The sequence below is a fragment of the Zonotrichia leucophrys genome, chromosome 14 (assembly GCF_028769735.1).
Source record: "Zonotrichia leucophrys gambelii isolate GWCS_2022_RI chromosome 14, RI_Zleu_2.0, whole genome shotgun sequence".
Taxonomy (NCBI): domain Eukaryota; kingdom Metazoa; phylum Chordata; class Aves; order Passeriformes; family Passerellidae; genus Zonotrichia; species Zonotrichia leucophrys.
In genome coordinates, this window is record NC_088184.1 from 987,099 (window position 1) to 1,012,906 (window position 25,808).

General features: G+C 53.4%; 1 protein-coding gene across 2 annotated transcripts in view; it reads right to left on the bottom strand.

Annotated features, from left to right (window-relative positions):
• Positions 1 to 19,080, bottom strand: part of LOC135454069 (ankyrin repeat and fibronectin type-III domain-containing protein 1-like) — a 241,614-nt gene extending 222,534 nt beyond the window's left edge. Inside the window, exons 1-2 of one of the 2 annotated variants that reach the window (XM_064725806.1) lie at positions 18,984 to 19,080; positions 14,564 to 14,681 (exon numbers count right to left, since the gene is read on the bottom strand). The gene's annotated coding sequence lies outside the window, so the exon portion shown is untranslated. The remainder of the gene's footprint in view (positions 1 to 14,563; positions 14,682 to 18,983) is intronic. The other variant, XM_064725807.1, reaches the window with a different exon arrangement.
• Between the last annotated feature and the right edge of the window lie 6,728 nt (positions 19,081 to 25,808).

Consider the following 25,808-nt stretch of genomic DNA (forward strand, 5'->3'; position numbering starts at 1 on the left):
CAAACCAGAGACATCCAATCTACAGCCTAGAAACATGAGTCCTTACAGGAGGGAGACCATGATCTGAGCACAGCCAGCTTAGCCTGGCAGTGCCACAGACACATTTTATGGTCAAGCAGAATTCAAGACAGACTGGAGATGTTTTGCCCTAGACACATTTGTCCTGACCTTTGGAGTGTCTCCAGAAGATTCCAGCACCCCAAAGACCATCAGGAACTGCCAGGTTTTCAGCTCTTTTTCTCCAAAAAAGCTGCTTAGGGAGAATACAGGAGCCTGGGTGCTCCATGGTGCATTCCTGGTACCCACAACTATGGGATGAGGTATGACAGTGGATATATCCCAGGTGAGTCCTTTTTGGATCCAGCTATAGACCTGCTGGCCAAGATTGTGCCTAGTGCCTTCCAAATGAGCCACCTGCCCCCCAAGGTCCAGGCCCTTGTTACCTGCCTGGGGAGCATCACCTCCCTCCATCCATTTTCCATTAACTACCCCTGAGTTTGACTGCCAGCTTCTGGGTTTTGTATAGAGAGATGAGGTGAGCAACAGTCACACCTTCCTCTGACTCAGAGCCTTCATGATTTTATAAGCCTGGACCAGGTTTTCATTCCATTCTCATTCAATCAAAGCACATTTTATTTCACTCCTGTTCCAGACTGCTGATGGAGCCCCCACACCAGTGCTGAGGTGTCACCACCACAGACTTCTCCATCCCTAACACTCCAAAGGTGACACACAGCTGACCCTTTGCCTTCCATCACCCAACTCCTTTCCAGCAACTGAAAGACCCTTCTTAGAAACACAGAGTTGTTACGGTTGGAAAGGACATTTAAGATCACCAAACGCAACCACCCACCGAGCACCACCGCCATGTTCACCTCATCTTTGTGTGCTGGAGCACCAGCAGTGAGAAACAGCTGAGCTGAATCCTGCAGGGATTCATGGGGCCAAGGGTGCTGCTCACCCAAGAGAGCACCTTTCCAGGTGCATCCCACCACCCAGCCAGCACCTGGACCATCAGCACACACCAGGCTTCATGGAAAAGCCAGCTGGTGGCACCTGAGGGAGTGCTGAACACATTGTACCTCCTGCTGTCCAGCCAGCAGCTCAGAGTCTCTCAATTCTCCCATGCTGGGGGTGCAGCATCCCTCAGTGCAAAGCTCCTGGCTCACTCTCCTGCTGCTGTGACCAACAGCAAAGCCACAGTTTGGCCAAAGAGCCATCATCCACACCAACAGCAGAGCATCCCAGCAAATGACACAAACCCTGCTGCCTCAGGTCATGCCAAGCATTGCTGCAGCAGCAGCTTCACCAGGAGGTTTGGCTTAAACACCCTGCGATCCCAGGGTAAGCTCCATCTTTGCTTCTAGACATTTGCTAAACCTCAAATGGAGGAAATCCAAAGCCCTCAATATTTTTCAAACAGATGATTGCTGAGAGCTAGAGAGACCTTGTGGTTTTGTGAAGGGGCCACTCAAAGTATATATTGCTTTTCAAACCCAGATGAGAATCACTGCCAAAACAAGGGTCTTTTTTCAATTTTGGGCCCAGTGAGAGTAGGGAGTAGTGGGTGAGGGTAGAAATTTAGTGCACATATTTGCTGTAAGGGCCAAAGTCCTTACTCAAAAGGTGCCTGTCAAGGGACACACCTGAAAACATGTGAGGAAGCAAAAGTATAAAATTCTACCTGAGCCCTACTCTAGGATGTTTCCTAAATGTTGACCTTAGTGCTGAAGTTTGGAATTTTCCTAAGCAGAGCTGGAATGATACAACTGCAGAGGAAGAGGAGCTGAGAGCCCAGCAGGAAGGGGTGGCTGTAACCAACCAGGATGAACAGCACCCCTGGAGCTGCACACAGAGGATCTGTTTTCCTCCCAAATCCACTGCCAAATGCTCGGACCAGGGCACCCCCAGGTGGTGCCAGACCCATGCCCTCAGCAAAAGCTCATGAGGGAGTGCCACAGCCACAAGGTCATCCTGCAGGAGTGACTCCCAGCCCCTGCTCTGGAGGACTGCAATGCTCTGTCCCCTGAAAACATTGTTGTCATCATCTGGGAAACAGAGGAATAATATAATCACATGTTTCTGATATCTCTGTTTACAACTACATTTCCAAGTCCTCCCCAGAAAACATCTCTTGGGAACATTTCTGTAAGCATAGCTTAGCTGGAAAACCTTGAGCTCTGGCTCGGAGATTAGAGCAAATCCACCTCACGTGGCTCCCAGTGAACTGGGAACAAGTGACAGCCTGGGGCTCAGCTGAGAGCTCAAACAGGAGAAGGGGAGAGAAGGTGGGAACATCCTCAGATGCACTTAGCTGGCCACAGACTCCTGGGTTAGCACATCCTGAGCTCATTGTTTTACACACATGGCAAATATTCCAGGTCAAAAACCACTCAAGTCTATGGCAAGACCTTCCCCCTCAACTCTGCTGCCACTGGACTTGGCCTCAGGCAGCTCCTCTGATTATGCCAAACCAAGTTACTCACACTGAAACCCTTATTCCAGGATCAGACCTGCTGCAATTGTCATTTCTGCAGGAGAATTCCTAGTTACATTTGAATTTTAATGTCCCAACAAAAAGGAGAGTTTGTGATCCTTTAAGCAGTGTTCCCTACTCAGGGTTTGAAGGATACTCTTCATGTTTCCAGTATGTGTGGAGGTAAGATTTACAATGTCCCTAAACTGTCCACTTCCCTGCCTTTAAATGCCTGGGGTGTATGAATGATGCAGCACACCCAAACCACCATCCCTCAGAACCCCCACAGGAACTCCCCATCTCACCCCACCTGCCTGGGGCAGACAAGGAAACATTTCTTCCAAGTCTCCAAAAGGTGGAAGGGAGTTCACAGCAGCTGATGTGTCAGTCAGTGAACAGCAGCACTGAAACCCAAAATCCTTGGGCTCCAACCTGAGGTGCTCCTGAGGGTTGGAAGCAGCACCCTCAGACCCACGGTGAGCCAGCACCCCACCTGCCCCTCCACCAGCACTGTCAAGGATGGGCCTTTCTCCTGTGCTGTCTATGCCAGAGAAGAAAACTTGATTTCCAAACACCTTACACCATCCCTGCCCTAGGGAACGGGTCTGTCCTGTACCACATCATGCCACCCTCTATATGGGCACACTCCTACTAAATCCTCTGTATTTCTACTCACTATTTCTCTCCAACCAGGCTCAAAGGATGGTCCAGAAGGACAGAAGTCCCTGCACAAGGTCCCAAAGCACTTGGCCAAGCCATGGGGTTTCAGTGGACTCCACACAGGGCTGCAGTATCAGCTCTAGGGCAAAGGGTTTAGAGCCCATGGCCTGTGCCCACCTCCACCCCGGGCAGATCCTGGTGCCAGGCACACTGAGAGTCCCAGGTGTGAGGCACAGACTGGCAGAGGTGACAGGGCCCCGAATTCCCTGGCTGTGAAGGATCAGCCTTGCCCCTCTGCCAAGCAGCTCAAGATCTAAACCTGAAAAGCAGAGCAATAAAGGAGCACAGGTAACACGAAACCTCAAGTTTCACCCAGCTCTCTTCCCAGGGAACTGCAAATATTTGCAGTGTTTTATCCAATATCCCTCTGTGTTTGCCCAGTGCCCAAAGATAAATGAACAGGTCACGTACACTTAAGATATAAAGATTTTATAAGACTTCAGCACAAACACCAGCGAGGCTCTGTTGCCACAGGGAAACAATTGGCATCCGTGGGCAGCCAGGGACCCAGAGTGCTGTAGCCTTGCAAGCCCCAGGGATGGATGTTCAGGTCACATTCACCAGTTTGTCCCCACAGGCCAGCAGAAGCCACCCCACGGGACTGAGGCAGCATGGGCACAGCCATGGCTGGAGGTGAGTGCACTTTCAGGAGGTAAGATTTGCTGCAAGCACCTCTGGGAGCCTCTTCCAGAACCTCCCCAAAGGCCAGATGACAGCATGTTCTTGGGCTTTTTGCACTGAAGATGACGCAAGGGGTTGTGACCCTCATGTTCAGTTTGTGTGACCACCCCAGAGCCAGGTCTGTATCCCCACACAGGCAGGCAATGCATCACCAACAGCAACATCCATTCCCTCTACATGCTCCTTTTTCTGCTCTGTTTCTCCTAGAAATGCTCCTGACCAATCCCAGCAGCCCAATTTCCAAGCTTTGGCTCCCTCTCCCCTACAGCCTGTTTTCAATCATGTGTTAAAAGGGCAAGCAATGCAGAAACAAATCTGCACTAAAGGTCAGCAGCTTCCCCCACCCTGCAAGGCTGAAGGAAAGCCCCTCTGGCCCCAGCAGAGCACAGTCCCTGATCCAGCCCCAGCCATCCCTCTCTCTCCTACCTCAGGCCCAGAACAGCTGGGCAAGGCCAGGACCAGATGAGTTATGGCCAGAACTGGGTGCTACCAGCCCTTGCCATAGCCACACTGGGAGATGTCACTCCAGAGCATCACCACCACAGTTCTGAACAGAACATCATCTCTACAGTTCTGTTTCTCTATTTTCCTGGACACTGTGAGCTCCCAAAACTGCTCAACAGCATCACACCAGCACTCTGTGCTGGTCCAGCCTCACCTCGAGTCCTGGGGGCAAGTGTTGGGGGCCACAATATCAGAAGGACCTAAACAGGAAAACGTCCAAAGAAGGGCCACGAGGATGGTGAAGGGTGTGGAGGGGCCATAGGAGGAGCAGCTGAGGGCTTCTTCAGCCTGCAGGTCAATCTTCATCAGGGTCTGCAGCTTCAATCTCTGTTCTCTGTGACCAGGGACAGGGCCCAGGGAATGGCTGGAGCTGTGCCAGGGCAGGTTTAGGTTGGATCTCAGGAAAGGTTCTTCCCCCAGAGGGTGCTGGCACTGCCCAGGCTCCCCAGGGAATGGGCACAGCCCCGAGGCTGCCAGAGCTCCAGGAGAGCTTGGGCAGCACTGCCAGGGATGCCCAGGGTGGGATTGTTGGGGTGTCTGTGCAGGGCCAGGGGCTGGGCTGGATGATCCAGGATTGGATGATGTGCTTTGCTGAAGGAGCAGCTGCTCTGGCAGCCCCTTCCAGCATCTCTTTCCCTCCTGCAGGGTCTCCTCTGCTACACTGCCATCACTGTCATTTCAGAGACAACAACTGACCACAAAAATAAAGAGCAGGAGCACTGCTGCCAACCCTCCTGCTTCCCCAAATCCCCCTTGTGGGCAGAGGAAATAACAAGTTCACCCTTAAGGCCTGCCCTTCATCCCAGTAAATTTGCTCTTCCCAGACAGAAACTCCTCAATCCCAGGTAACACACAGACAGAGGCAGAGAACAGGAAAGCTGGATGGTGACCATGGTGAAGCCCCTGCCAGAACCTGCACTGTGAGATAAGGAGCTGGGAACAGAAAAAGCAAAGCTTCCCACCAGAGCAGGGGCGTGCTGGGAGCAGGGCCATCGACACCAGCCCGGAAGGGCAGGCTTGGATCTGGACTCAGAGACACCCATGGGTCCCCACATCTTGGGAGCACACAGGGAAAGGAAGCTGGGCTATTTTTTCCCCCCTTCTCAGAAGATTTGGCTTCATCTGAAGTCAGCCTCACAAGGTCAATGCTCTGGCAGGGACTGGGAAACTTCCGAGATGATTCTGTTGTTTTAATTTTGTAACATTGCAGGACTGGCTCAAATAATAAGTGCAGTTGTTCTCTAGGTACTCAGCCCCCCAAGCTGGGGACAAGGAGCAGAATGAAGACCCCATCAATTCCTAAAGAGGAAGGAGTCAGCAAAATGCTGCAGCACTCAGACACCCACGAGTTTCTGCAGCCACATGGGATCCACCCAAGGGTGCTGAGGAGGTGCTGGAAGAACTCATTGAAGCACTTTCCATCATTTACCAGCACTTCTGGCTTACCCAGCTGCCTGGAGGTGCCAGTGTGATGCCCACCCACAGGAAAAAGAATCTGGGGAACTGCAGGACTGCCAGTGTGACCTCATGGAGCAGATCATCTCAGGACAAGCAGGTGGCACCTTCAGGACAGCCAGGGAATCAGGGCCAGCCAGCACAGGCCCAGGAAAGGCAGGGCCTGCTTGAGCAACCTGGCCTCTTTCTGTGCCAGGGTGATCCCTTCAGCTGATGGGTAACAAAAGTGTGTGGATGTGTCTACCTGCACTTCAGTAAAGCCTTTGTTACCCACAGCATTCTCCTGGGGAAGGGGGCTGTTCATGGCTTGGACAGGGCACTGCTTGCTGGGTGAGAAATGGGCTGGAGGCCGGGCCCAGAGGGGTGGGGAACAAACCAGTGGTGCTCCCAGGGCTCAGTGATGGGGTCAGGTCTCTTCCAGATCTTTGATGAGCTGGCCAAGAGGGTCCAGGGCACCCTCAGATCACAGGTGACACCAGTTTGGGCAGGGTATTGATCTGCTGGAGGGCAAGAAGACTCTGCAGAGGGATCTGGACAGGCTGCATCCATGGGCCAACACCCCCTGCATGAAGATCCAACGAGGTCAGTGCCTGGTCCTGTGTTTGGGCCACAACAACCCCGTGGGATGCTCTGAGACTGGAACACAGCAGCTGGAATGCGCCCAGTGGGAAAGGGCCTGGGCGTGCTGCTCAGGTGGTGCAGCTGAGTGAGACAGGTGTGCCCAAGGGGAACAGAAGGGCAGTGGTGGCTGCTCACACAGCTCCAGGGTGGCCAGGGACCCAGGGCAGGACCATTCCCCTGCACTGGGCACTGCTGAGGCACCGCAGACACTGGGGCCATGCATGACCTGCCCGTGCTCCCTGGGCGCTGCAGCAGGGAGCTTTACACTGCCCAGGAAAGATGAAGCTCTGTTCAAACCACAACCACAAACTCAAATTACCATCTCCAAAGACAAGCCCAAAGCCACAAGATGAGTTTTGTCCCCAGAACTCTCTCCAAGACGAAATAATACAATATCTTGCACTAAACCTGTGGATCCTGCTGCATTTCCCCCTTGCAGTGGCAGCAGCAGAGCCCCCTCAGTGCACACCCACACACAGAGACCAGACCAGCTTCACCACCCTCGTGGCTCGGGGTGTATTTGCACATTTTTATCACATTATGTATGTTTGCCCAATTCATTTCACTACAATGGGAGAAGAGCTGGAAAGCTAAATTAAGCTGCAGAGGCAGGAGTGTTAAAAAAAGATCAAAGGTCCGTCATTTAAAATTAATTAATTCAAGCTTGAACTATTAACATAAATTAACAATTCAAACCACACACAAGAATATACCCCTTTCCAAGTAATTTTGAAGAACCTCTAGTGCTGCAAGATAAGGTAATGGCACATTCCATTCATTTGCAGGATGCACAGCAGTGGTTAACCTCCACTTAATTAGAACTAATTGTAATTTTGTGGGAATAGGGCAAGCACACATTGTAAGAGATCCTCTTGACATTGCACCTCACAGGGAGGGCACAGAGCTCTTTATGCCACCTCTCCCTGCACATTCTCCATCTGCAGCCCCCATACAGGCTCAGCTGGCAGAGCAGAGGCATTGCACACAGGGCCACAGCTACCAAGGCAATAGGAAAGCACAGGATTTCACTTCTACAGCATCCCTGCTATGGCAAAGGAAAGGAACATGGACACAAACACCAGAGTCACTGAGGAAGGGCTGCAGAGAGCTGCAGGAGCAGCAGCCCATGGCAAATAACAGCCAAAGAGCACACAAAGAGCATGGAGGAACACCAGCACTGAACCCTGCTGGAGCTGTGCCACACGTTGCAAGGTGTGACATTGTGAGAGGATGGGAAGGCTCAGCCCTTCCAAGGAGCCTGTACAGCAGGGTGAAACCCCCTGCCCAGGCTCAGAGCCAAACCTGCACCTGCCAGGGGGCCAGGATGGGTCACAGAGTGAGCCCTGTACCCCACAGCCCCTGTGCTCTGCCCTGCCACCCAGCAAGGCCCAGGGGGCCAGAGGGGTCAGGATGGGTCACAGCATGAGCCCTTGGCTGTGCCACCCACAGCCCCTGTGCTCTGCCCTGCCACCCAGCAAGGCTTGGAACCAAACCTGCACCTGGGCCAGGATGGGTCACAGAGTGAGCCCTGTCCCACCCACAGCCCCTGTGCTCTGCCCTCCCCTGAGCACAAGGCACATCCCCTCCTCAGCAGCCTCACCCACCAAACCAGTCCTGGCCAGGAGCCAGCACTGAGCTGGAGCCTGGGAAGGCTCCTGGCACCATTGGTGCCTCCAGCTTCACCACCAGCCCTGCTCCAGCCTTCCCCCACGGGCTCTGCCTCCTCCCCAGCCTGGCCCAGCTCCCACAACAGCTCCATGCACACTTCTGCTCTCACCTATGCAAAATAACCCCACACTGTGGGATGGCCTCCAGCTCCATTAACCCAAATTGATGCAAACCATAATTCAAAGGAGTTAAAGACATCCACCCTAAAATTCTTCAAATTTGCCTAAATCTTCTTAAAAGGCTCCAATTCCTGTTCTACCTGAAGCTTCTCTGCAAGCGGCAGGAATTGCTGCAGGGTCACAGGGACTGCACCCACCCGGGCAGTGCCAGCCCTGAATGTCCCCCAGGAGCCAGGGGACACCCAGGCCTGCCTGCCCTGGGGACTGACCCCCACTGGGACCCACAGCAGCAGCACAGCCGGTGCTCACAGGACACAGCTGCTTCCACTCACACCCAGGGAGGGAGGGAAGGACCAGAGCCTGGAAACCAGAGGTCCCACTCTGTGGCAGCTGTGTTACAGGTGCCCACAGAAGGTAGATTTTAGAATTTAGAATGAGATGGCATTTAGGGTCCATGCCAGCCCAGAGCAGTGTGTGGTTCTGTGAAGCACTGACCTCCCCACGTGGGCACTGCCAGCCCAGGCAGGGTGCCCTGCACACAGCACATGTGCCTTTGGCTTTTCACCACCTTCAGCCTGAACTGCTCACCCCTGAGGACACCTCCTGCCACCGCCAAGCCAAGCAAAGCAAAGCAGTGACTTCATCGCAGCTTCCTTCACCTAAATTGTCTCAGGAGACCCCGGCGCTGCTTTCCAGCATCCTCCCCACGCAGCTGCACGCCCCCGCTTCCTTCCTCTGCCTCACATCACCTCCCTCAGGCTGCCCTTAGCCTCCAGCCTGCCTGTGTGCTGCAGGACAGCCAAACCAGCCAGGGACAGGGATCCCTCCTCTCCAGGGCTCCCACACACAGCAAGAAACCTCCAGAGGCTCCTCAGGGTCAGTGGGGCTGATAAAGAACCAATGTGAGCTCCTGGGGAGAACAGGCAGGGCAGGATCCGCACCAGCTCAGGGTCAAGCCCAAGAACAGGGAGCAGTAGCATCAGCACTCTCTGCCCTGAGCTTGGGAACTTCTCTGAGACACAGGCAGAGGCACATTTGCACCCAAACTGCTCAGTCCATCTCCCCAAAAAACACGGGATGGCATCAGCATGCCGAGGTGGCGAAGCACAATCAGCCAAGGAAGGAAAATGCCTGCAACATCAACAAAAACCTGGAAATATTTTGGAAAGAGATATTTTCATTCTGTTTTTCTGTGAGGCACAGCAAAAAAAAAAAAAAAAAAAAAAGGTGCTTGAAATAATTGTATTTAAAGCTTTTTGAAGCACCATGTTGCTCAGCCAGCTCCACTAGACAGACACTCCCCAGCACCATCCCCAGCAGGCTGATGACATTCCTGAGGGTTCCTCTGGATGTGGCCAGGGCCCAGCAAGTACAATTAAGGCAAACCTAGTTTAAAAACAATAGCACATTGCTTTCAGACTCATCTGGTTGCTTTTACCAAGCCTGTGCTCCCAGCCCGAAAATAATCTATCAACAAAAGTGTCTCCATTGATTTGGAGGGACTTCAGCTCAGCACACAAACTGTAACATCCACCTGCCCTCTCACAGGCCAAAACTGTTCTTGAGATCATGCTTTTGTCCTCAAAGCACTCCCCATGATTCAGGCAGGCTGCTATCCCTCACAGAGCCATGGAATGGTGGGAAGGGACCTTTAGGACCATCCCATCCCACCCCTGCCATGGCAGGGACATCTCCCACTGTCCCAGGCTGCTCCCAGCCCTGCCCAGCCTGGCCTTGGGCACTGCCAGGGATCCAGGGTGGGCACCCTGTGCCAGGGCCTGCCCACCCTCCCAGGGAACAATTCCCAATTCCCAATATCCCATCCATCCCTGCCCTCTGGCAGTGGGAGCCATTCCCTGTGTCCTGTCCCTCCATCCCTTGTCCCCAGTCCCTCTGCAGCTCTCCTGGAGCCCCTTCAGGCCCTGGCAGGGGCTCTGAGGTCTCCCTGGAGCCTTCTCCTCTCCAGACTGAGCATCCCCAGCTCCATCAGCACTTGGGATGCTCCTTAAGAGCAGAAGGGGCACAGTGTGAATCAACCCAAAACATCAGCATCACACATGGTGCTTGTGACTTCATATTTTCTAAATTTTTAGGTTTGATAAGTTTGAACAGCTCCATTTCTCCCTTAATTGGTGCAATTGTTTTTAACCCTGCTCCTGGAGCCACGTTGCCATGGCTACCCTGCACCAGCCTGGGCGAGCGAGGTGTATTTTTAGAATTGCCAAAATACACATCTCTAACAGAGCCTTTCTGGACAGAGCTCTCCTTGTTCCATCACAGAGGAATTAAGGCATTCAATGGAATTAAAATGTGGGAAATTCAAAACAGATTAAGAGAGAGGCCCGCGGTGCAGCTGGTGCACGGCACGGGGTGGTGCCTGGGGCTGGGCTGGGCTGGGGACAGGGCTGGGGACAGGGTTGGGGACAGGGCTGGGGGACAGGGCTGGGGACAGGGCTGGGCTGGGGACAGGGCTGGGCTGGGGGACAGGGCTGGGCTGGGGACAGGAACGGGGACAGGGTTGGGGACAGGGCTAGGTTGGGGGACAGGGATGGGGACAGGGCTGGGGACAGGACTGGGGACAGGGCTGGGGACAGGGATGGGGACAGGGCTGGGGCTCAGGGGATGGGGCTCAGGGCTGGGGACAGGGCTGGGGACAGGAACGGGGACAGGGTTGGGGACAGGGCTAGGTTGGGGGACAGGGCTGGGGATAGGGCTGGGGCTGGGGACAGGATTGGGGGACAGGGCTGGGGACAGGGCTGGGGGACAGGACAGGGCTGGGGACAGGACAGGGCTGGGGGAGGGTTGGGGACAGGGCCGGGCTGGGGATAGGGTTGAGGCTGCACCTCCCCAAGACACCCTGGGACAGCCCAGTGACCAAGTGCTGCCATGGATGGAACCCACGTGGGCTCTGTGGGTCAGCAGGGAAGAGCTGCTCAGGGCCCATGGGGCTGTGCCTGAGGAGAGCTTAGGGCTGGGGGACAGATGAACACAGGTGACATTGTGGGGGTGTCAATAGAGCACCTGCTCAGGGCACAGCAGGTGAGACATTCTAGCAAATGGCAGAGGTCCTGTGTTGGCAGATTCTGATCCTCACCCAAATGTGTGCTGGAGGAACAGCACAGTGGGACTCAGGTGGCACCTGGGAGCACTGGTGACAGCTCCCTGACACAGGAGAGAGGGGACAGCACAAAGAGACACCTGCTGGGCCTCACTGCCCATGAGGAAGGACTGCTCAGGGATGTGAAGGCTTGAGCAGCCTTGGCTGCAGCCCCACACGTGTGGGGACACTGATGGAGCAGCAGCCCCAGCAGGCCCCTGTGAATTCCTGACAGTGACACTGGGCTGGCCATGGCCAGGCAAACCCTGAGGTGCAGAGATCCATCCCCTCAGACTGCCCAGCTCCAGCACTCCTGGCACCCCTCCAGAGAGCCCCTGCCCAGCAGAGCTCCCTCAGCTTCAGGGCAGAAAACACAGCTGGGCTGAGCCACAAGGAAATACCAGGAAGGAAATGGAAAGTGTAGCAAAGATTAACACCATTTTCCCTGAAGTCAGCAAGGGGATTAAGGGGAGGGAAAGCTGGGGGCTCCAGCATCAACTTGTCCTTTAGCAGGAATGAACCATTTGAAAGAAGCTGCTGAGCTGTGGCACTGTGAGCTGACCCAGGTTCCTGCAAGGACCCATCAGGGACAAGGGACAGCACAAGCAGAGGAGGCCACGGTGCCAGCAAGAGCCATCCCCTGCTCCAGCCCTGTGATGCTGCAGCTCTGCTGTCCCTGCACCCCCAGGGAGCTGCCAGGCAGAGGCTGGAGAGGAACCAAAGAACCTTTCACCTCCAGCATGGCTGGGATGGCTGAGCTCAGCCTGATTTTGGATCAGAAGCTGCACTCAGACTCAGCTCACAGGTACAGGACCGGAGAGAGACCGAGGGCACAGCAGGTCCTGGGGTGGCACAGCCCACCCTGAAGGAGGCACAGGAGAGGGTCTCCACCAGCACAGCTCTGTAATGCTGGGCAGGAGCTGCACATGCAAAGCCACGTGCAGAACCATCGCACCTGTAAGGAAGGGCATGGCCTGCTGACAGCCATTGCTCCTGAGCCAGGGCACCACCACTGCAGGGGCTCTCAGCACCCTGGCCACCCACCCTGGTGGCCACAGGCTGTCTGTTCAGGAACACACCAATGACATCAGGAAACACAAAACAAAAAATGAAGAGAATATTCTAGAGGTGCAAATACCCAGGAGCGAATCTTCTGGTTTACAGAGCAGCTGTGTTTGAGAGCTCCTAGGGTCTTGAAAATTTACATAGACTAGAGAAAAGAATAGCTCAGAGAGACATTTACATGCTGTAAGTCAAATAGGATCATAAACATGAAGACAACAGCAGAGTCCAAAGATGTTCCTGCTGCTAAAGCCTCTCTGAATCCCCTGCAGCCACTCTTCCCACAGGAGCCATGCCATGGACCATGACTTTCCTGGCTGAAGCTGGGCTCTGCCAGCAGCACTCCAGGGGCACTGTGCAGCTGGAAAGATGCCCTCTCAAAAATCATCTGCACAATTCATTTCAGAGTCAGAGCAGTCTGCCAGCAGCTCCAGTCATGCTGTCCCATCCCTTTCACAAGGACATGAGTAATTATTGAGCACTCTAGCTACTAAAACTGATTAGAGCAAAACAAACTAATTTTGTTGCAAGGCAATGCTGTGACCTCGCTAACGATGGTAGTAATGGGCTAACAACATTTCTCCCTTACACAGCGATGTCTTTCATTAGTGCTCAAGCTGTTTTGTAAAGGAGCTTAGTGCATTCCTATAAACTCATTTGCATAGGAGGAGACCCAAGCCAACACCCGCATATCCAGAGGCTGCTCGCTGGGAAGCAATCTGGATTGAGAGCTTGGAGAACATCACCCTGCAGCCAGGAACAACAGCCCGAGGAGCAGGGCCGGTGTGGGGGCAGCCCTGCCCTCCCTGCCTCTTCAAAGCTGCTGCATCCCAGCCAGACCTGCACAGCAGCTTTGCTCCTCCTGCATCACAAACCTGCACCTCTCATCTTGTCCTTGTGAAGGAGGAGAACAACTCTGGGCATCCACACTCACCATGAGACACATTGCACAGCACAGTTATTAACCTCCCTGCGTGTGGAGCTGACCAGCAGCTCCTTAAAGCTCTCACAGCTCCCCTCCTACAAGGCATTAGCCATTACACAGAGCTCCAGCTGCCCTCCAGCCAGTCTGATGTCCTGCACAAGGCACACCAACAAGGATCCTTCCCAAGAACTCCATGAAGAGCCACCTTTGCAAATTCTGCTTTCCCCTTCATCCTTTGTGCACTTACAGACACGCCAGGGACGTTGAGCATGTACCAGCTTCAGAGCAAGCTGCCCCAGCAAGGGCATCTCTCCTCATGCCCGACAAGAGAAGCTGGGATCTGCCAGGTTCAGCAGAGGGAGCAGCCCCTGCCCGATGCCCTGAGGGCTGGGACAGGGATCCTGCTGCTCCAGGAGGGGCTGGGATCCCAGCGGGCAGCAGGAGGCAGATGGGGAGGGCTGAAACACCTCTCGCTCAGAATCACCTGCAGTCAGGGCCTGATTTAACCCACCCCTGTCACAGAGTCAGCAGCCCAGGCACCACACAGCTCCCACCCCAAGGCCAAGCCGAGATTTCCCCTACACTTGGAGCAGCAGGGACAACAAAACCTCAAGATAGTGCTGCCCATAACATCCCATCCCCCAGCCTGCCTTCCCCCTGCCCTGCAGCCAAAAGCCTCAGGGCACTTGCTAATCACTAATCACTAATTAACAAGATCTTACAGCTCTGCTTTGGAGGAGGGCTGGGAAATCACTTCTCCCCATCTCAAAGATAAGGAAAAGCCCGGCACAAAAGGAGATGATGCTCTTTGAGGTCCCCACAGGCCTGTCTGGAGCTCAGCAGCTGAACCCCCCTGGCCTTGCAGGGCTGCACCAGCAGTGCTGCCTGCACCTGCTGACAGGTGAGGGGTTTGTGGCCATTGCTTTACAGTTCCCAGCCAAGGCTCACACACGGGTTAAATGCATTTGAAGAAAGGATTAGCCCACTTACCCCTCTGCACTGTTAGAAAGGGATGTTTGTGCAGCAAAACAGCAAAGATTCGATCTAAGGAGATCAATCACAGCCAGAGAGCAACCACTCTGTTCCCACTGAGCCAGCACAGCACTGTATGGCAGGGGGAGCTTCACCTGAGCTCACGTCCCAGGGACTCCTGGGCTTCTTATGCAGCTCACACATTCTCAGCACTCCATGAAACACTAAAAGCAGGACAGGCAGCTGCCCTGCCCCACTCTTACCACTTGCGGGCTGTCACGGTGTCACTCACGATGCTCTGAGAGGCAAAGTCACCCTCTGCCAGCTCTGTGCTGCAGACATGAGCACAGAGCACCTCCAAGTGATGTCCCCAGGTGCCTCCTGTAAAGAAATACAACCAAAGCTGGGTGTTAGACTGGTTACACACACCCAGAACCAGGCTGGATACTGGCAGCAGGGTGACGTGCAGGCACACAAGGAACATTCACCTGAACGTTGTACAACCATGGGGAAATGGGCAGGTTCTTGAGACAAGTAGGTTTCTGCCTCTCTTTTGGAAGAAGGCTTACAAATGCTAATCCCAAAGCACCCAGAACAGGGACAACCCAGCACTACATCCCTGGCAAGGTGGAGGAACAGCAAGGGGAGAAATGGCAGCCCAGAGGCAGCTGCCTCAATGCAGGCAGAGCAGCACTGGAGCTGCCAGAACGTGCTCAGCACAGCAGGATCAGACCCCCTTGCCAGCACCAGTGGGAACAGCCTCACAGCAGCCCTGCAGAACACCAAGCAGATCTCAGCCTCCCTCATTTTAGCATCTCTTTTTTCCCTTCAGGTCACTTTTAAGTCACTGAAATCCCTGTGTAAGTCTGGAAGCCCTTGTACTCTGGTGTCTCTCCACGAGCTTCCAAGCCATCAAAAGAAAACAATTCTACCAAATTCTCCCTGCTTCCCTTTTTAACTCCCTGTCATGCAGGCACCAAATCTCTGAGGCAGAGGAGCTCAGCCCAGGACCTGAGCCTTGTTTCACACTAAATTTGGTCTGCCAGACATCCAAAAAAAAAAATCACATCAGTCATTCTGCTTCAGAGCTGGTTTCTCAGCATGGAAAATTACATTTCCTACATGTAGCTAATGCATGAAAAGCTTTGAAAGGTCAAAAAATGAAGCCATCAATTTATCACAAAAAGTAACTTCCTATTAAAGCTGCTGCCAGCCTGGGCTCCCCGGTGCAAACACTCCACCTAGAGCCAGCTGTGCCAGCCCTGCCTGGCCAGGGCTGCCAGCGCCAGTGCCACCACAGCCACCAAACTGCAGCCACTGCTCTGGAGGGGACCCAAGCAGGCTTTTGGTGGTACAACCTCCCCTGCTTGTGCAGGAGGTCTCAGCAGAGAGGACCCTCACTCCCAAAGGAAAAAAAGAGCAAGTACCTGTGCTCTTGCATTGGCTTTCATTGGAGAGAGGTCCCCATGAGGGGATCCCAGCCAGCAACATCTGTCCCTTTGTCCTTAGGGACAATGTGTGGCTGAGCAGAGCACGGGTGCAAACACAAGGTGTGGAGGCACTGGGGTGGCAGCAGAGCTCCCAGACACTGCCAACACTTCCTTCCAGAAGGGAGAGGAGCAAGGGAGCCTGAGGGGCTGAGCCACACCAGATCCTCTCCCACCCAGCAGCTGAAGGGGAGCAGAGACCAGAGAAACTCATTCCACCTGAGCATCAGCATCCAGCCCAGCCATAACTCTGCCCAGGACAATTCAGAGCCACTGAAATGGCACTGCTGTTCCCCTGCTGGGTCCATCCTCCAGCTCTGTGGTCATTCCTCAGACCAAAGCATCCCCCAAAAACACCAAGCAGTGCCAGCCAAGGCAGGATTTGGTCCCCATGCTCTCATTCTGGCCCAGTGAGACACAGGCCAAGCGTCTCACAGGTGAGGGAGAGACTCCTGCAGCTGAGCAGGACAGGCACTGAATACAGGAATGCAGGGCCAGGAGCCACAGGGGTTGGCACTTGTCCCTTCCTGCCTTAGGGCTGCAGCAAACAGGCTGTGACACTCCACAGAGCCTCAGCAGGACACAGCATCCCTCACCTGCCACAGCTCAGCACAAAGATGTCATTTAACATCTCAGCTTCAGAGCTGGGAAACACCTGAAGCAAGCTGGGCGGGGAGTGCCAGCCCAGCCTGGAGAGGATGCAGCAGCAGAAACTCCAGGCCAAGCTGAGCACAGCTCTGGCCCTCGCTGCCATCCTGGTGCTGGCAAAGCTGCCAACACACATTTCTCCTTTGGGACAGAAGCAGCCCCACAGGGAGCAGCTGCACCTGAGGGCAGCCAGGCCCTGCCAGCAGTGCCCCAGGGCTGCCCCCTGTCCCTGCCAGCTCCCAGAGCCAGGAGCAGGACACACAGGGCACCAGGCTGCACTGGCTCAGCTCCCCACCAGTGCCATCCTCTGCAGCTCTGCCTCCAGACACAGCCTGGGCTCCCCAGGCACTCCAGACACAGGCTCTGCTCTGCTCCTGTGCCATTCCCAATGCCAGCACTGCTGCACAGGGAGGGCAGGGATGGGGATTTCTGCAGCTGAGCTCTGTGCAGATGGTGATCATGTGCCCTCTTACCTTAGAGATGACAAGACGAGTGTTTGCTCTTGAGTTATGACTCGTGGGAGGTAATTGGCATTCCCATTGCCATAATGACCTCGTGCTGGAGAGAACATCTGACCCTTCCCTGACCACTGTTCTCAGCATCCTGGAGGAGCACACAGGACGCTGGCACGGAGTTCTCTTCCAGGTGAACACCCCAAGCTGCCCATGAACATCACAGCAGGGGTCAGGGGAGAAAGCTGGGGTAGCTGCTGGTACTGCACAAGGATGGAGATGCCCCATCCCAGTGAGGCTGTTCCCCAGAAGGAGACACCCAGGAGACATCAATTCCTCTGCAGGGCTCTGCCTCTCTGGGGAACAGCCTCAGCAATGGCATTGCCTTCCCTGCACTGGGAAAGACCATCTGAGACTGACACAGCTCCAGGGTCAAACAGGAATGGACTGCAGGTTCCTGGGCTGGGAATCATTTAAACAACTGTTGTCAGCATAAAAACAGATGTGGTTTTTCACTTAGAAGAAGGGGAGCAGGAAGATCTCAACTCATCTAATTAATTAATCCAACTATAACAAGAAATAAAAAAGATTTATCAATGAAGCCCAGCTTTGCTGAGGTGAACGCTGTAAAAGTCCACTTTCATGTACCCGGGGACAGGCTGGGATAGGAAATTTCCCACCTCTATTTCAGGGAAGAAAACACCATTATTCAGCAAGTTCTGAACTTCTCAAAATGCAGGATAATTTCCAGGGACCTCATGGGAGTTCTCAGTGCCACAATAAAATTAATTCAGGGAAATAAAGCAGAACAGCCAACCCCAGAGCATGATACCATTGGAGACAGCCCAGGCTTAAGAAGCACAAAGCAAATTTCCCTGGCTTTAAATATTTTTGAGGTTACCGTTTTAGAGGTAAAATATTTACGATAAAGAAGGAAGATAAATTGCCCCCTCCTCCTCATTTCACTGCTGGAATTTCCAGTTGAGAGCAAAAACAGTGCCCTTAGGAAGAAGGCAACAAGGAAAAGCAAGTTCCTGAGCACCACACTGCACCATCCCGTTTTGGAGGGGAATAAACAGAAAGCTGAGCATGACACTAACACAAACTGGTCCTTCACTTGCAGATGTTTCACTGGTGTAAACATGCACCCAGCCAACCCAAGGACCAACTCCAACTTGCTCATCCTTGTGTTGAAGCATCCTGCTGACTCCAGGCCTCAGGAATCAATGCCCAGCACTTGCCTGCTCTGTATTGATTTCTATAAAACACACACAACTTGTTGCTCGTATTGAAGAACAAACTGCTCAGGGAGCACATCTGCACATACTGGATTCTCAGGGAAGCAATTTCTGCTGGTTTGGTTGGCTGAATTTCAATGTCACCTGCACGAGAAATTTCCCTGTTCCCCCATTCTCAGACAAACCTGAGGAAATCCAACTTCCACCAACAGAGGAGAAAAACCGAGGCTGCTCCACACAGTAACAATCCATGGCTGCAGGAGCCAGGACAGCAGCCAGCAGGCTGGGAGTAAACAGCCCGCTGCCAGCATCGGCACTTCCCTGAAAATCACATATTCTACGGAAACCTCGAAACTGAAGGAGAAATGGTGCAGGAATGAACCTGCCAGACGAGGAAGCCTCTGGGCACACACCATGGACCGGGATTAGTGCGGTCCAAAAGGGCAAACATCCTCCGAAACCAAGGCAGCAACAGAGACAAGGAAATCGTTTAAAGCGAAAACCTGCTAAAGAAAAAGGCGCTGGCGGCAGAGCAGCGCTCCAGGGCAGCCCCGCCAGGCAGCCTCTATTCACTGAAATCGAACAGCAAAACAGCATTGCAAGAGCATGAAGTAATCCCACCCCTGCAGTTCGTGTTTTCCTACCCAATTAGCTACTCCAAGTGTAAGAGGGAAAAGGGAAAGGAAAAAAAAAAATTCAAACGCGCTGCAAAGCCAGGAGATGTTTTGCAACTCCCGGGCTCCTGCAGCCGAGCCCTGCGCTCCCGACAGCCGCGGGCGAGGCGGGGGCACCACGAGGAAAGGAAGAGAGGAGGGAAGAGGGGAGGAGGGAAGAAGGGAGAAGGGAGAAGCCGCTCACTCGCTCCGCCGTCCCTCGGGCCCGTCCCGCGGCGCAGCCGGACCGGAGCGCCCGCCCGGCACGGAGGGCACCGGGCTCGGCCGGAGCAGGGGAGGAAGCGGCGCTGGGGGCGGCCCCGGAGCCCGGCCCGGCCCAGCCCGCCCCGCCCCGGGATGGAGCTGCCCGGGCCGAGCCCGTTGGTGTCCCGGGGGTTCCGCCCCGCGGGGACAGCGGCGCTTACCGCGGCACGGAACGCGCTGCTCCGGCGCGGTTCGCTCCCGAGTTTAACCACACCGGTTTGAAATCGCTGATCGGAGCGCTGGGAAAGAGCGCAGGGAGCAGCAGAGCCCCCCGAGGCTGCTGGAGCTGCTCCGAACCGCGCTGGGCACGGGCTCAGAGCCCCTCCCGCTGCACATCGTCCTGGGGCTTTTCTTAGCTCTTAAGTGCTTCTAACCTCAGACTCTGAGACATCTGCTAGAGCAGGATGCCTGGAGAAAGTGAATGCCGTCCCAGGCTGGATGTTAATTTTAAACCGTGCAAACTCTCAGTGCGTGTGAACAGCGGCAGGATGCTGCGGGCTGCAGGCAGGACACAAGCACTGCTCCCGGAGCTCACGGGTGAGGTCCCCTCGCAGCAAAGCAGGGAGCCACACCCGCACTTTGATGGCTCGGGGATTCCTGCTGCCCTAAGAGAAACCGGAGGATCAAGGACTCACAGCGCTTTGCCATCACTACAACTCCTCTCTGAGAGTGGCTGCTGCTGCCCGTGCTGCCTCCCTCCCTGCAGATCATTTCATTTCCCCTCCACCGCTTGTCCTGCGTTCCACTGGTGCTGCAGCTGGAGCCGGGAGTGCTTCCCCGCTGGAGCCTGCAGCCCCTGCTCCCCTGTGCCGGCTGCCTGCGGGCACCTGCAGCCCCAGCCCAGCCTGGCACACCACCAAATGCACTGAGGGCAGGGAGTGCACACAGCTCCGATGGCTTTGGGAAAGTGCTTTTGTACACCCCTGTGTGCTGGGGTGCCAGTGTCATGGGCATGGCACACAGGGTTGTGTGCCAGTGTCATGGGGATGGCACACATCCCTGTGCCAGTGTCGTGGGCATGGCACACATCCCTGTGCCAGTGTTGTGGGCATGGCATATATACCCGTGTGCCAGTGTCATGGGGATGGCACACATCCCTGTGTGCCAGTGTCATGGGGATGGCACACATCCCTGTGCCAGTGTCATGGGATGGCACACATCTCCTTGTGCCAGTGTCATGGGTATGGCACACATCCCTGTGCCAGTGTCATGGGGATGGCACACATCCCTGTGCCAGTGTTGTGGCGCTCAGCTCCATCACCTGCCCCAATGTCAGACCCTGCCACCCCCAGTGCCCTGAGCTCCGTGCTGCAGTGCAGAACAACAGCTGCAGGTTTTTCTCTTGTTCCTGCTGTGTTGCCCCAGACCTGTGCACAGAGATACAGATGGAAGCAGAGGCAGGACTTCTTTGTGCAGGGTCATCAGCCAGCCCAAAAATTGGTTTTGTCCCTTCTCTGGGGCTAGGTAGGGTTTTCTCAGTGATGTCCAGCTGCGTGGGCAGTGCAGGGTGGGCTGGACACCACGGGAGGTTATGGACATAATATCCCCCTGTGTTAACTCCAGAACACACCATATATATCTCTGTTAAATTCAGGCAGGGAACTGCCTGTGTTTCCATGTTCTTTCCATTGGTATTTTGTGCACATCCACCTGCCAAGCTGCAGAGCCACAGAGAATTTCATTTCAGTTAAAAAATTCTAAGAACACTCACACTGTGGTGATTCTTATCAGCAGCCTCTGGTGCCAGCCCAAGGTTTATGTGACTGCCTCTCATTAGCACCATTTGGAGGTTAAGGCTTCTGGGATTTAGCAGTGGAGATAAATGTGCTGATGGGCAGCCCAAGGAGCATCTGTGAAACCCTGTGTTAGCATTAAGCTTGGTACTGGGAGTACCTGGGCCTCATCAGTCTGTCCCTGAAAACAGCATTTCTTCACCTTCTTTCTTCACGTTTGCCAAAACATAAGCACAGAGAGTAAAACACATGGGTTAATCAGGGGAAAATATGCTGTGGGATGAAGAAAGAGACACCACAGTGAAATGGTCTGCTAAGAATGGCAAATGCATTTTCTGTGTGTGGTTAGACAGAAAAAAAATCTTATGAAAGGCCTGTATCTGGCAGAGGACCTGTGGCATACACTGAGCTCCCAAGCTAAAATGCTTGAGGCGTGTTTTGGTTTAGGAAGGAAAAATGCTTTCCCTGTCAGTCAAGAGCACCTTGATGCAAAGCTTCAGCACCAAGAGAGAGCTGGGGGGTGGAAGTGGCTCCTTGCAGGGGCTGGGGAGGCTCAGCCTGCACAGAGGGCAGGTGCCCACCCACACACAATTAATGGTCACAGGGGTAAAGAGGAGGAGGCTGAGAGGCTTTTCTGGGGCATTTCACAGCCCTAGGGACGTGCTGTGCTCCCCTAGAGCAAAGTGCAGGAGCTGCTCCTCCGCAGGGACCCTGCCCCAGGCACTCCTGATGCTGCAGACCATGGGGAGGAGGATGCCATGAGGGAAATGGTGCTGGGCACCCCAAAATGCCCAGTCTGGAGGTCCAGAATGTGCATTTCCTGAAGGCCAAGCAATGCAGGTCTCAAGACAAGTGAAAGGAAACAAGGAATGCCAATGGGCTTTTCAGCTTCATTGGTTCTTGATTACATCAAATATTCCTACTCAATGAATATTCCTATTTAATAGGAGCACAGAGATGCTTTGAGGGCTGGTGACCCTCAACTACAAAGCCAGGCTGAGATCTGGGCTGTTCAGCCTGGAGAAGAGAAGGTTCCAGGAGACCTTAAAGCCCCTTTTATTGCCTAAAGGGGCTCCAAGGGAGCTGGACAGGGACTTTGGACAAGGCCCTGGAGTGCCAGGACAAGGGGGAATGATAGGGGGCAGGATTAGATGGGATATAGGGAATTAGGAATTGTTCCCTGTGAGGGTGGGCAGGCCCTGGCACAGGGTGCCCAGAGCAGCTGTGGCTGCCCCTGGATCCCTGGCAGTGCCCAAGGCCAGGCTGGGCAGGGCTGGGAGCAGCCTGGGACAGTGGGAGGTGTCCTTGCCATGGCAGGGGTGGGATGGGATGAACTTTCAGGTCTCTTCCAACCCAAACCATTCCATGATCCTGTGATTCACCACTCTGCCCTTGCAGGGAGCAAAGGCTGCTGCAAAGGGCTGACATGGTGTCATGAGCATCCTGGTCCCTGCAGTCAGTGGCTGCCACTGCCCCCAGCCTGGCCAGTCATGGCTGGGTGCCCTTCCCTTCCCTTCTGCTGTGCAGGCTGAACCCCACCATGCCTGGGGGTGGCTGTGGGGGATGTCAAACCCAGGGAGGGCTCACGTGGCTGTCTGAGCACAAATCATCATCATTGGGATGGAGGTGTTGGGGGTCAGGTGAGCCAACCCCCCCCCAGAGCAGCCCTGGGATCCTTCCATGTGTGAGGCTGCTGTCTCAGATAACTCCATGAGATTGGGGACCCTCACTGGGGTAACCCAGCTCATTCTGAGTTACTCTTCTAAACCTTAAGAAATCTGAAGTCATTCGAGTAGAACCAATTCCACTGGACATCATGAATCTGTATTTGAATCCTGATGCAGCTTAATTGGCTTAATTTATTGAATTGGTTTAATAAAACCAGTTAATCTGGTTTAACTGATGTATAAAATAAATCTTGTTTGAATATATAATGTGTCTCAATTTTACAAGCCTCCACAACATTCTCTCATCACACTATTTCTATTTTAGATTGATTCTCCAGAGTTGGACAAAGTGGCTCTTAACCTCCTTCCAGGCAGCTCTAAATCTGCCATGGAACAGTGGGGTACCAGAAAAATGAACTATAATTAACCCTGAACATCTCTCACTTTCCAGTCCTCTACAAGCTTATGAGGAGCAATGATTCCAGGATGGCAGGGCAGCCTCATGGACAAGTCTTCTGGAGTGAGCTGCTTTTCAGGGTCAAGAGATCTTCAAATCCCTGTCTGTGTGGTGAGTGAGGCTGCCAACACCAACACCAACACCAACACCAACACCAACACCAACACCAACACCAACACCAACCCTGGCACTGCACCCTGAAGCCAAACCCTCACCGGGCACTGCAGCTCCAAGGAACCTGTGCAGGTGCACTCCTGTTTATCAGTCCTGCTTCAAACATGGTATTGGTTACCCTGGCCTGGGGCTGCAGATGAGACATTGACAAATCCCCTGTTTAACACCCCTGCTTCACTTCTGGGCCTTATCTTCTGCTCATCAGTGGCTGCACCTTTCCTACAGTTTATAGGAAGGACTTCTTCCTATCAACTATGTTTATGTTTATGTGTCTATAAAGCGTAAACCATGTTTATATTTATGTTGTCTATGGTTTGAGACCCAGCTACAAAACCTTGTCTAACTCCTCTCTTAATTCACAGGCTTCCAGTTCAGACCCAGCTAACGAGCAGGATTTATAATGAAGGTAGCTGCTAATGAGCTGACATGAGATGCAGCACTGGATCATACTTGCTTTGAGAAGCACTGATCAAAGCCCTGTGCTTTCTGGTTGGAGAGCATAATTAACTACAATTTCTAAAAAGTCAAGTTTGGGTTGATTAAAAATGCCATCTGACAGCTCCAGAGTGTTGTGGTGTCTCATGATGTGCTGTGCAGACACAGCACAGCTCAGCATGGTGTCCCTCCCCCCCAGGCAGGAGAAGGGCTTTGGCTTCCTTCAAGCAGGCTCAATCCCTGGGGTGTGCAGGGTGATGGATCTGCCCCAGGAGGGCTCTCAGGGCTGTGGGACCATCCCTCTGTGAGCAGCTCAGGGTTCTCCTGCTGCCCCTCTTGCAGAGGGCTCTGCACATCTGGTGGGGATGGAGGGGTCTGATGCCATCAGCAGCAAAGTGGAGAGCCTGCTCCAAGAAAGCAGACAATCCTTATAGTGGCTTGGGAGATTCCTGCCTCAGTGGAAGAGAAATGAAAAAATGAGAGCTGCTGAATCCTTTTCAATCTTCAATACAAGCAGGTCAAAGCAGTTCTTTGACCATGAACCCCAGGACACAGATTACCTGTTTATGTCCAAGCCATTAACTCCTGGGGTTTACTCCTGCCCCCAGCAGCACAGAGGGCCTTAATCCCCACTTTCCAGACTCCCATTTTCACCTCCCATCTCCTGTTTAACTCTTCAGCCATCTGAGGTCTAGAATACACTGACAGGGACATTTAACCAAACTGTGCCCAACCACAGCCTGTGCAACAAAATTCTGAGCACAGCACTGACACCTGCCATGCCTGTCAGGGAGAGGGAGCTGCTGGAGAAAATCACAGGCACCTGAAAGCAGCACTGTGTGCATCTGCTCTGCTTTGGGAAAAGAGCCATGGCCTTGGTCAGCCCCTCCTGCCTTCAGCCCCCACTAAAGCTTAATTTACCTGACACAGGAAAATTCTTCATTCCCAGTATCTCTCCCACTGTGTCCACACTCTACTCCAGCTTGCAGTAGAGCAGAGCCTTTGGCCAGGTGATTTCACTGTCAGGGGAACATGTCCCCTCCAAAGCACACCACCCCAGTCACAATCAGCTCCTTATCCGGAGCTTTGAATCTGAATGGAGGCTTGGCCACTCAGCCCTTCCAGTGAGGGAACCACAGAACAACTTTGACAGCTCAAATTAGAGATAAAAACTGAAAACAAAAGTGGTAAAATACCTTCCTGGTCCCTGATCTAGTGAGTGGCATCCCTGCCCATGGAACAGGGCTGGAACAAGATCAAATTTAAGGTCCCTTCCAGACTAAATCATCCTGTGATTGCATGATAAAGTACTTGCACTCCCCTCACCTTACAGGAGCTGGACCAGACCCTTCCTCATTCAGGCCAAAGTTGGGTTCAGCCCTAATCAAGATAAAACCCCAATTCACAGGGAACTCACCTTGTATTTTCACAGATGGGTGTGATGCAGATCCCGTGGTGCCTTCTGGAAGGAGTTATCTGATTTATTATGATGGAAACAAAACCTCTTCAAAGTTGCTGTGGTTTTCCAGAGTGTTAGGCAGGACAAACTGCCTGGGGAAATTAGGAGGTTGTGGAAGAGGGTCTCCGTGACTGGCCTATCTTAAAAAAAACTGATTTATAAAAGCCATAGGTACTGATTGCTCATAATCAGTCCTTGCTTCAAAACACAGAGAAGAATTGAAGCAACTTTTTCTTTTTCCTCTGTGGGCTGATCTGTCTCCCTGCTGGGAACCAACAACACCTCTGCTGAAGGCTGAGTTTCTGTTTCTGGGTCAGACAGAAACTCAAGCACTCATGGAGATGTTATCAGAGTGTGGAGCTGCCCAAGAGAGGGAGAGCTCCTGCTTGGGGCAGATGACATGCTATGGAAGCAATGACCCTTCCTAGATGATCTAGGTGCCCACCACTAATATTTTTTCCACAGATGAGGCATTAAAATGCTGATACAAGAAAGGAATTTTTATTTCTATGGCACCAAGAACGGATGGGGATTTTTTTCCCTGTAAAATTCTGAGATCTAGACCTGTCTGATAGCATTGACATTCTCCATAAGGATGAGAAGTGGAAGGTGATTTTAGTGCAAACATCACTAGTGCAGGAAAGGATGAACAGACATGTGAGGTAGAAACTGAGTGTGAGATACAAGCAGAAATCAGAAGCCCTCCCAGAGACAACATGCATGTGTTTGCATATCAAGATTGCTGTATATGAAAGACTTTTACACGGTTTTGGCTGAATGCCCTCAGAGAGACACAAAATGGACAGCTGAATTTGTAAGTGAATTTCAAATGCTCTGAGAA